The following is a 10,426-nucleotide window of genomic DNA, read 5'->3' as shown; positions in this document are numbered from 1 at the left end:
ATGTCCTTTTATAGTTTGAATATCAACATGCATCCAGCCTTGCTTCTGTTTTTTATAGTTTTCTACAGAGGCTCTTCTTCTAGTGGACTTAGTCCTACTAATGTCACTGCAAGACCTGATGTTGTGAACATCGGCGGGATGTTCACTTTTGATTCTGTCATTGGAAAAATCGCAAAACTCGCAATAACCCTCGCAGTTGAAGATGTCAATTCCTATCCAGAAGTTCTCAAAGGAACAAAGCTGACGCTTATAATGAAAAACACCAAATACAGTGACTTTCTAGGCATCATTGAAGGTACAAGCTTTTGTAACTTTCCCATGTTTTTTCCCCTTTACACAAGTCATGTAATCAAATTCCTCAGTTCAGTTTTAAAAAAAAATGAACACTAAAACCTGTAAACAAAATGGTTATCAACATCCCCGAAGATTTTATTAATTTGTCGTGTTCCTTCTCAGCTTTGCAGTTCATGGAGAATGACACGGTAGCCATAATTGGTCCTCAATACTCAGCAACAGCTCACGTAATCTCACACATATCAGATGAGCTAAAAGTCCCCTTACTATCATTTGCAGCAACAGACCCCACTCTGTCTCCAATTCAGTTCCCGTTCTTTGTTCGAACAACGAGGAGTGACCTCCTTCAGATGGCTGCAGTAGCAGACCTTGTTGGCTACTATGAGTGGAGAAATGTCATAGCAATATATGTAAATGATGATTTCGGGCGGAATGCCATTGCTGCCTTGGGGGACAAACTATCCGAAAAGCGCTGTAAAATTTCGTACAAGGTACCTCTGAGCCCCAAGGCAACCAAAGATAAAATTAGAAAGGCTCTGATTAGTGTGTCTTTAATGGAGTCTAGGATTGTGATCCTGGACATTTATACTAGTTGGGGTTTACAAGTGCTCACCGAAGCGCAAAGCCAAATGATGATGTCGAGTCCATACGTGTGGATTGCTACTGATTGGTTTTCCACTATAATAGATTCAGATCCTTCCTTGTCTTTTGCAGCAACAAATGAGATTCAAGGGGTTCTCACATTGAAAATGTACACACCAGAATCAGAACTCAAAAATAAGTTTAAATCACGGTGGAGCAACTTGACTAGCGCAAGGAGGGTGAATGGCTCTTCCTTCGGGTTAAATAACTATGGTCTATATGCCTATGATTCTGTATGGCTTCTTGCGCATGCCCTTGACTCATTTTTCTCTCGTGGAGGTAATATTTCTTTTGCAAATGACTCAAATTTGAACAAATTAGGAGGAGGGAAGTTGAACCTTGATGCTTTGAACATGTTTAATGGTGGCAGCCAGCTGCTCCAAAGCATTTTAGAGGTTAATACAACTGGATTAACCGGGCAAATTAAGTTTAATCCAGATGGAAATTTGATTAATCCTTCATTTGAAGTGATCAATGTGATTGGTACAGGGACTAGGACTATTGGTTATTGGTCCAATTCTTCTGGCCTGTCACTTGATCCACCAGATAAGTCTCAAAGGGAGCTGCAGTTTAATGGTTCCAGAACCGAAACTCAACGATTATACAGCATCATCTGGCCCGGACAAACAACTCAGAAGCCTCGCGGGTGGGTTTTCCCTGACAACGGAAGAAAGCTCAGGATTGGAGTCCCAAATCGAATTAGCTACAACGAGTTTGTAGGCGTGAAAGGCACTGAGTTCACTGGCTATTGCATTGAGGTCTTTCAAGCCGCCTTAAATGAGTTACCATATGGTGTCCCTTGCCATTTTGTAGCTTTCGGGGATGGTAAAAAAACCCCTGAAACTAAGGAACTTCTGCACAGGGTCCAAATTGGTGTAAGTGCAAAATTCATGTCACAAATCAAAATTATTTGACTTAATTTACCTGACATCAGTATGATTATTAATTTTTCGGTTTCAATCTTTACCCAGGAGTTTGATGGTGTGGTGGGAGATATTACAATCACCACTAGCAGAACAAAGATGGTGTATTTCACACAGCCATACATTGAGTCTGGTCTAGTTGTGGTTGCTCCAATTAGGAAGACGAACTCTAGTGCTTGGGCATTTTTGAGGCCTTTTACTCCAATGATGTGGGGTGTCACAGGCATTTTCTTCCTAGTCGTGGGAGCAGTTGTTTGGATTTTGGAGCGTCGGACTAACTAGGATTTTCAAGGCCGCCCGAGAAAACAATTTGTCACAATTTTTTTGTAATTTCCATCCACATCTCCTAATGCAAAATTGAACTCTGTTAACTGTGCTAATATAATTCTTGTATGTTTATTTGGGGCTTCGCAGGTTTAGCTTTTCAACTCTGTTCTTCTCCCAGAGTAAGTCAAATGCACAAAGAAAATTTCCTTTTGTTAATTTTACTTATATATCAATATAGGCGCAGTCAAGGTGGATAGGGCCGCGTTCTCCCCGCTTTCTGTTCTTATTCTTTGGTAACATTATGCAGAAGAAAAAACTGGCAGCACGCTCGGTCGATTTGTGCCTATCATATGGCTATTTGTGGTTCTAATACTCGACTCAAGCTACATTGCTAGCCTGACATCTATCCTCACTGTCGGGCAGCTTTCTTCACCTGTTAAAGGGATTGAAAGTCTGGTAACCGGCAATGATCCCATTGATTTCCAAAGCGGTTCGTTTGCTGAAAACTACTTAACTGATGAACTAAACATACACAAGTCAAGACTTGTGCCTCTTAACTCCCCAGAAGATTTTGAGAAGGCCTTGAAAGATGGTCCTAGTGCAGGCGGTGTTGCTGCTGTGATTGATGAGCGTGCATACATGGAGCTCTTCCTCTCCATTCGATGTGGATATAGTATGGTAGGTAAAAAATTCACCTGAATGGGATGGGGTTTCGTAAGTATCATATCCCTTCATATCATTCACAAAAGTTCATGACATTTATTTTAGTATAAAGTTTTCGTAGCATATCTCTAGTTTGATATGTTACGTTGTCCTATATATTAATATTCGATAGCATGACAACAAAACGTATCACTCTGGCTAAAACTCGTATATTCGTATAATAGTAGTGTCTTTCGTTTTAGGCCTTTCCAAGGGACTCACCTCTTGCAATTGACATGCCAACTGCGGTGTTGAAACTATCGGAGAAGGGAGATCTTCAAAAGATTCGTGACAAATGGCTGAAGAAAAGTGCTTGCAGTGCAGAAGGAGCGAAGCAAGCCGTAGACCGACTTTCGATGAGTAGCTTTTGGGGCCTCTTTCTACTGAGCGGCATAGCTTGCTTTCTGGCTCTTGTTCTTCACGTTCTTCGCATGGTGCACCAGTACTACAGGTATTATGATTCCGACTGCGAGAGCTCACAAGCGAAAAGCTTTCGATCCTTCATCTCGTTTGTAAATAAAAAGGAAGAGGAAGTGAAAAGCAGAACCAAGAGGAGGAGGACTGAGAAGGCTTCAAATAAAGTAGTGCATGATCAAGATAGTACTTCCATTGATGGTTTGGATCAAAGTGTTTAAACAAATGATGAGTCCCTCTTTTGCTAAGCCAAAAAGCCTAAACATTAGAAACTTAGGGTTGGTTTGGTATTGCTGTGCTTTGAAAAAAAACTGTTTTTGCTGTGCTGTGAGAATAAGCAGCTGTAAAATAAAGCAGCAGAGTGTTTGGTAAACTTTTTTGTAAAAGTGCTTTTGAAAAAAAAAAAAAAAATTAGTATTATAGTGTTTGGTAAACTTTTATGTAAAATAAATGTGAAAAAAGCCGGTTTTTCAAAGTTGAGTTTTGCAGCTTCTTGTTTTTGACTTTTTTTCACCAAAAACTGTGAAAAAAAGCTGAAGCTGAATGTTTACCAAACACAAAAACAGCTCCCAGTTTTTTTCAAAATCACCTTAGTACCAAACCAGACCTTAATTTAGTACTGTAATTAGTATAAAATTAAATCACTTGATGTAAGTTTAATTCAAACAAGCACTTTTGTCATAGACAAATAGATAGTTATTATATAAGTGTTTGTGTGAAGATGTTATGAGTTCAAATCTCATAATCGACGATTGTTTATTTAAAAATTTTATTTTTTTATCAAGAAAAAATTTATTAAAACTTAAAAATCTCTAATACAACTGCTTCTCAAACAATCAAATTTAAAGGCCTCCATGGCCAATAAGGGAAGACAATAATCCCAAAAATGTGGGTTAGCAACATAGAGAGCCATATGAGCTAACTCCTCTACCATGAAATTTTCTTCCCTAAAGATATTGCTTCCAACTAATATAGTGGATTTAGAAGCTAGGCATTTGATATCCTTGACAATAGGTTTAAGATGCCAAGGGAGCATCCAAACACCTTGCACCATCTGGATGATCAGCTTGGAATCCCCTTCCACAACAGTTTCTTCACACCTTTGCACCTGGCGAAAATAAGCCCTTCCTTAAAGCAACGACCTCCGTAGCTGACATGGATGCACCATCGAGGTTCAACGCACCAGCTCTAACCGGTTGCCCCTCTTCATTTCTAAGAACAAAAGTAGTTGCCGCTCTTTCCAAACTAATCGACCCATCAAAGTTTAACTTCACATAGCCTTGAGGAGGAGGACGCCAACTTATTGAAAAGAGCTATGACAAATTTACCTTTCTTAAGGGAATAATTATAGCTCATCTGTAAATTATACCTTGGTGTGCACTTTGGTCCATCAATTCATTATTAAAATTTCATACTTAAGACTTCTTACTTAAGTAAATGAAAATAATACTAGACCAATACTAAGTGACGAATTTCAATTTTTTATTAAAAGGGAAAATTGTAGAAACAAAACTTGAGACTATTACGCAAGTGCCACCCAAATTGAAAACCATGAGAACACCTATGCCTAAATCGGCGCAAAATTTTAGAAACTATTTACCGTCAAAATCTCTTAAAACATCATCTTTTCTAATAGAATTAGAATTAATTTTAAGGAAAACTAAAGAAAATGGTTTGAAAACTTTGAGTTTTAACGATAAGGACAAAATAAAGGATAATGTGAATAGTACCAGGATTGATTTTTTAGTGTAAAAATGTAGTTTTTCGTTAAAGTAAACAGTACCAGGAATTTTTTTGTTAAAATTCTTTTAATTTTATTTATATGAATAATTCTACAGTATGTTTATGAAATATTGACAACATCGTTTATTCTTTATATAAACTTAGACTAGTAACACCACATGATGATTAGTGTTGGGGTAGGTGACATCAATAAACAGCATGAGCCAAATAAAGATGATGGATTTTAGTATCAACTACAGGTATTGACGTCACACAAGCCAAGTAAAGATGATGGATTTTAGTATCCACTACAGGTATTGACGTCACAAATGCATTATGCCCCTTGTCATCACATGCCATGGCGGTCAGTAATGACCTTTGGTGGTAACCATGGGTTGACTACATAAGCCACATTATTCACATGTCACGCTCTCGACCCTTCACAACTACTGCATTAATAAAACTTAAATTACATAGGTGATTATTTCTTTAGTATAACAACTAAAAAAGTAATCACTTAGTACTACGGTCTAGTGATATTCCTTTTCACTTGTAAGCGAGAGATCTTAGGTTTGATTTTCGCCAAAGGCGAATTTGAACCACATTGTTGCTAGCTCATTGTGAGACTTAGCATACCCCCTTCCCTCTTAATAGAAATACTATCGTTTACCCAAAAAAACAAAAAAAAAAAAAGTATTAAGTACCGAAAATTCTCTAACGTTTTAATGTCATTTCAAATTGGTCTCAACATTTTTAAACATTTCAAACTAGTACCCAACCTATTAAAAATGTTACATCGATTAAGCCCCAGTTAATTTTTTTGTTAAATTAACTAGGGCTTTCTTTGTCTCTAAATTCAATAGAAGGTTATGGAAGCATGACCTTCACTAAGTAACAGTAATCACCATGCCCATCAGGTCATCACTTCCAAACCCAGTGCCTAATCACCAACTCTACCCCATAACTTAAGAACATCGACAAGAAGGTCATGCTAGGGCTGGGCATGGGCCGGGCCGGGCCCAATTTTGAAGGGACCGGACCGGACCTAGGTTCAAAGGGAACGGGGCGGGCCGGGCCGGGGATTACATTTTTTAATATAAGAACCGGACATTACCCGGCCCGGTTGAAACGGGCCGGTTCGGGGCGGGTCCACGGGTCCTTTTTTTTTTTTTTTGGTTGTTTGAAAGAAAAAAAAAAATTGTACATATTCACAGATTGCAAACTGCACAGATTGCAATCTGCACAAAACTGCACAGATTGCAATCTGCACAAAAAACTGCAGACTAATATGCAAAGACTCCGGTGAACACAGAACTTCATGTCAAAATCTTGTGAACTAGTTAACCTTTTAGCTTGTATGCTGAGAAATGTGCAACCAAATAAAAGGAAAAGAGAAGTATGTGCTGAATTATAAAAGGATATGCAAAGACTCCGGTGAACACAGAACTTCATATCAAAGTCTTCATACCCTAAGTCTGTGATCCCCACCAATTATTTTAATGCTAAGAATATGCTCGTCATCGTCAAGAAGTTCCAATCTTTCAGTACTTGTAGTGGCAGGAAGCCCAGACTTAACATCAACTTCTCTGAGACTTCCAATCTCAAGGTTCCCCTGCACCACACACCTGCTGACGAATGGCTTATACTTTTGCCGTTGATCAAATCGTCTAACCAACGACCAAACCTGAAGAGAAACAAAACAATTCACATTACTAAAAAGGGATAACTGTTCATACTCATTGAGAATCTCTCTCAAACACACCTTAATCTTCCATTTTGTTGGAAACAGGGAATAAGAAACAATCGAACATTTAAAAAAATAGCCGTAATTACATTTCTGAGCTATCAAACAATTGAACAAAAAAAAAAAATCCCAGAAAAGCAATCAAAATTTCCTTTCTTTTTTCTATTTCTCCCCAATTTTCTTAACAACTACACACGCAGAGACACCGTGAGTAAAGAGCTACAATGATCTAATCGATCAACACACCACATCAATGTAGGCAAAAGCATTAAGGAATCCAATACAAACTCCACAGATTAAAGCTCAGATGCTCTCCAGAAATGCGATCACACATGTCCTAAGGAAAACGAACAAAACTTTATAGAGCAAAAACAATCCAAAATGTCGAATCCCGGTAACCCCATCTTCACAAACTGATGCCACAACTCCTACATTAAACTCCAAATCCAATTGTAACATGAACACCCACCTACCTATTTGTGAGATGCATGATATTTACATCTCCACTAGACAAATCCCAGATCAAAACTAATCAAATATATACACACACACACACACACACACATACAGAGAGAGAGAGAGAGAGAGAGATGTACAAGATGGACAGGGGCTTTGATGTGCCGGACGAGAGTAGATGTACACTGACGGTCGTTAAGGTCGTGCCTGTGGTGCCTCCGAGAGTAGATGTACACTAACGTTTATTACCTTTCATTGAAAACAAGCTAAAAAATAAAAAAAAATCCACCAAATCAGCAAGAACAAACATGAACATCCCAATATATTGAGCACAGATTACATACATCAGATCAGATCAGAGGTTAAAGAACCTATTAAAAAAAAAAAAAAAAAAAAAAAAAGAGGTTAAAGAATTCACCTGAACTGGCAACAGCGATGGAGTGTTGGTGATCGCGACGGCGGTGATGTCGTTGGGAAAGAGTGAACAAGAATCGGGAAGATGGGTTGTGCGGGTGCCTAGGTCTAGGATGAGATGTCGAGGAGAACAATCAAGAAGAAGATCGAGGTCGAGGTCGAGAGAGAGTAAAGACGGAGAGGTCGAGGTCGAGGTGAGGTCGGACTTCAGAGACGGAGAGGTGATGTCGGACTTCAGAGACGGTGAGGTGATGTCAGACTTCAAGAAGAAAATCGAGGATGAGATGTCGGACTTCAGAGTTCAGAGTTTAGAGACGGAAAGGTCAAGGTCGATCGAGAGAGAGCAAAGACTCTATTAGGGTAAAACCTAAAACCAACGGTCATGATTGGAAGGTATGTTTATTTTCAATCTGGGCCGTCCATTTCAATTACAAACGGGCCGGTTCGGGGCCCCGTTTTTCTATAAATCTGGAACCGGCCCGACCCTAGAATGCCATTACCTAGGCCCGCCCCGCCCCGTTTCCCCTATTTAAAAACATGACCTGTCCCGTACCCGCCCCGACCCGCCTATACCCGCCCCTACCCGCGGGCCCAAGACCCGTTTGCCCAACCCTAGGTCATGCAGCCACCACCATCTTCACAAGCCACAAAGAAGAACTAGAAGCTAAACTAGTTGGTGGGTTTTGAATATAAAGGTTGGGAGGGAACTTCGATGGCCGAAGTTAAGCTTGGAGGTGGCGGGGCTTAATGTTTCCGGATCTTCATTTTATTTTATTTGTGAATTTACTTGTAATTTTTTTATCTTCATGTCTCTTTTTAAATTATTTTTATTCTTATTTTAGTGACCAAATAAGCTAAAAACTAGGACTCATTGTTGCCATTTAATGAAAGAATTAACTGGGACTTAACATAAGTGACATTTTCAATAAGTTTAAGTACTTATTTGGTACGTTTAAAATAGTTGAGACTGATGCGAAATATATAAGCACACAAATTAAACCCTCTTTTCGACAATTGTAGTATAGATATAAGTAGGGATCGTTCTAGGCCGGGGATTAGGAGGGATTGCTAATCTAATGAAAATTGACTCAAAGATGTGAAAATATGTTTTAAAACACTTTAAATAGACTCACAAGACTCTTACTAACTTATATGACTCAAAACAAACTTTAAAGACTCAAAACAACCAAAAACAACCAAAAAGACTCAATTTAGACTATGACTTAATTTGGACGAAAATACACTTGGTTTTGACTCTAAAGACTCAAAAAGACTCTTTTGGACAGATTTGGAACAAATAAGAAAGGGGGTTTTGATTTTGGACGAATTTAAAAGAAACAAGTGTCTTAAAACTTTAAAACAGATTTTGGACGAAAATAAGAAAAACTAATGGATGATGGGATAGCCAAGGGATACTTCTCCACACATGATACTTTCTAACATAAATTGATTTCCAGTTGCTTTTCCGATAAACCATGAACCTCAACACCCCAGATTAACCGTGACATCACTAATTAACCCTCAGATTTCCCTTAAGTTAGTGGATTGGATGACATCATACGACAACCCAAAGCATTCTTCAAAAAGTCCCCTACATGACATCATAATAGAGATACGGTTAAAGATCATTACGTTCAATGGAAACCATAAGTATTGACAAAGCACTTGTAACTATGACATCATGATACGCATGCTAGGAATTTACTTAACATGATTGTGAAAACAACCTTAACTACTTGTGAATATAAGTTTGTGACGATTATGTGAAACACCCTTATATTCTAGCCCCAAATTCAAGCATGCAAATTAAGTAGGCCTCCCTAATAAACATACAAGAATAAGTTATCCATCAAACGGTTAAGTAAATTGCATTCACAATTTATGAAATCACAACTGGAATTAATCAAATCATATTATAATTGTAATCATGGTTTCAAAGCATCCCTAGGCTAAAACGAGTTTAGCCTCTCATGTTCATGACAAAACAAAGCAATATAGATTTAAACATTGAAAATAAAAGATAGATTACACCTAGACACGTCCAACACTCCAACTTGAATGTACAAACGCCCAAGGCTTGGTCTTCCTTCTCCTCCTCCTTGCTAGGTTACGGCACAAGGGTCTATGGTGAGTTTGTGGACGATTTTCTGGATTTTGGATGGTTTTAGGTATATATGGTGGTGCGGCAAGGGGTTATGGTGGTGTATGGAGGTTGGGATGGATGTATGGAAGTAGGGGAATAATGGATGGGTGGTTGCAAGGTCACGGCAAAGGTTGATTTCTGAAGGGATGTATGAATGTTGTGTGAAGGGATGGTCATTATTAAATGGCACGGCAAGGCTGTTTATATAGGCTAGTTTTGGCACACTTAGTGTAGGAAAAGGATTGCCTAATCCCATTGGAAAAAGGTTAACTCGAGGCAGAAATTAAGTGGGATTTGGAATAGGGAATTTAGCTAGGATTTAGGGATTCTAGAAGGATATGTGCGGCAAGGGCTGTAGGGATAAGATAAGGCTTCTAGAAAGAAGGGTTTAGAACAGATTCCTAATCCTAAAGGGATATGAACATGTGATATAAGAGTAGGATAAGGTTTTCAATTCCTAAACCTACTAGGAGTGGTGTACATGCGGCATACAAAGGAATGAGGGTCTAGAACCTGTTCTAAGTGTTTAGATATATATCTAATCCCACCTAAATAGCTAAGTTTAAGTCCCCACCTAATTTGGATAGGAAAGAATAGGATAATGTTAGAGATAGGATAGGATAAGGTTTGGATAAGATAAGATAAGGTTTGGATAAGATAAGGTTTGGATAAGATCCCTTGTTTCTTGCTTCTTCCTTATCTTCA

General features: G+C 38.6%; 1 pseudogene; it reads left to right on the top strand.

Annotated features, from left to right (window-relative positions):
- Nucleotides 1–3,463, top strand: LOC137728888 (glutamate receptor 3.6-like; annotated as a pseudogene).
- The last annotated feature ends 6,963 nt before the right edge of the window (nucleotides 3,464–10,426 follow it).

This window comes from Pyrus communis, chromosome 1 (genome assembly GCF_963583255.1).
Source record: "Pyrus communis chromosome 1, drPyrComm1.1, whole genome shotgun sequence".
NCBI classification, from domain to species: domain Eukaryota; kingdom Viridiplantae; phylum Streptophyta; class Magnoliopsida; order Rosales; family Rosaceae; genus Pyrus; species Pyrus communis.
Note: the sequence above shows the minus strand (reverse complement) of the source record. Positions and strands in the feature narration are given on the sequence as shown.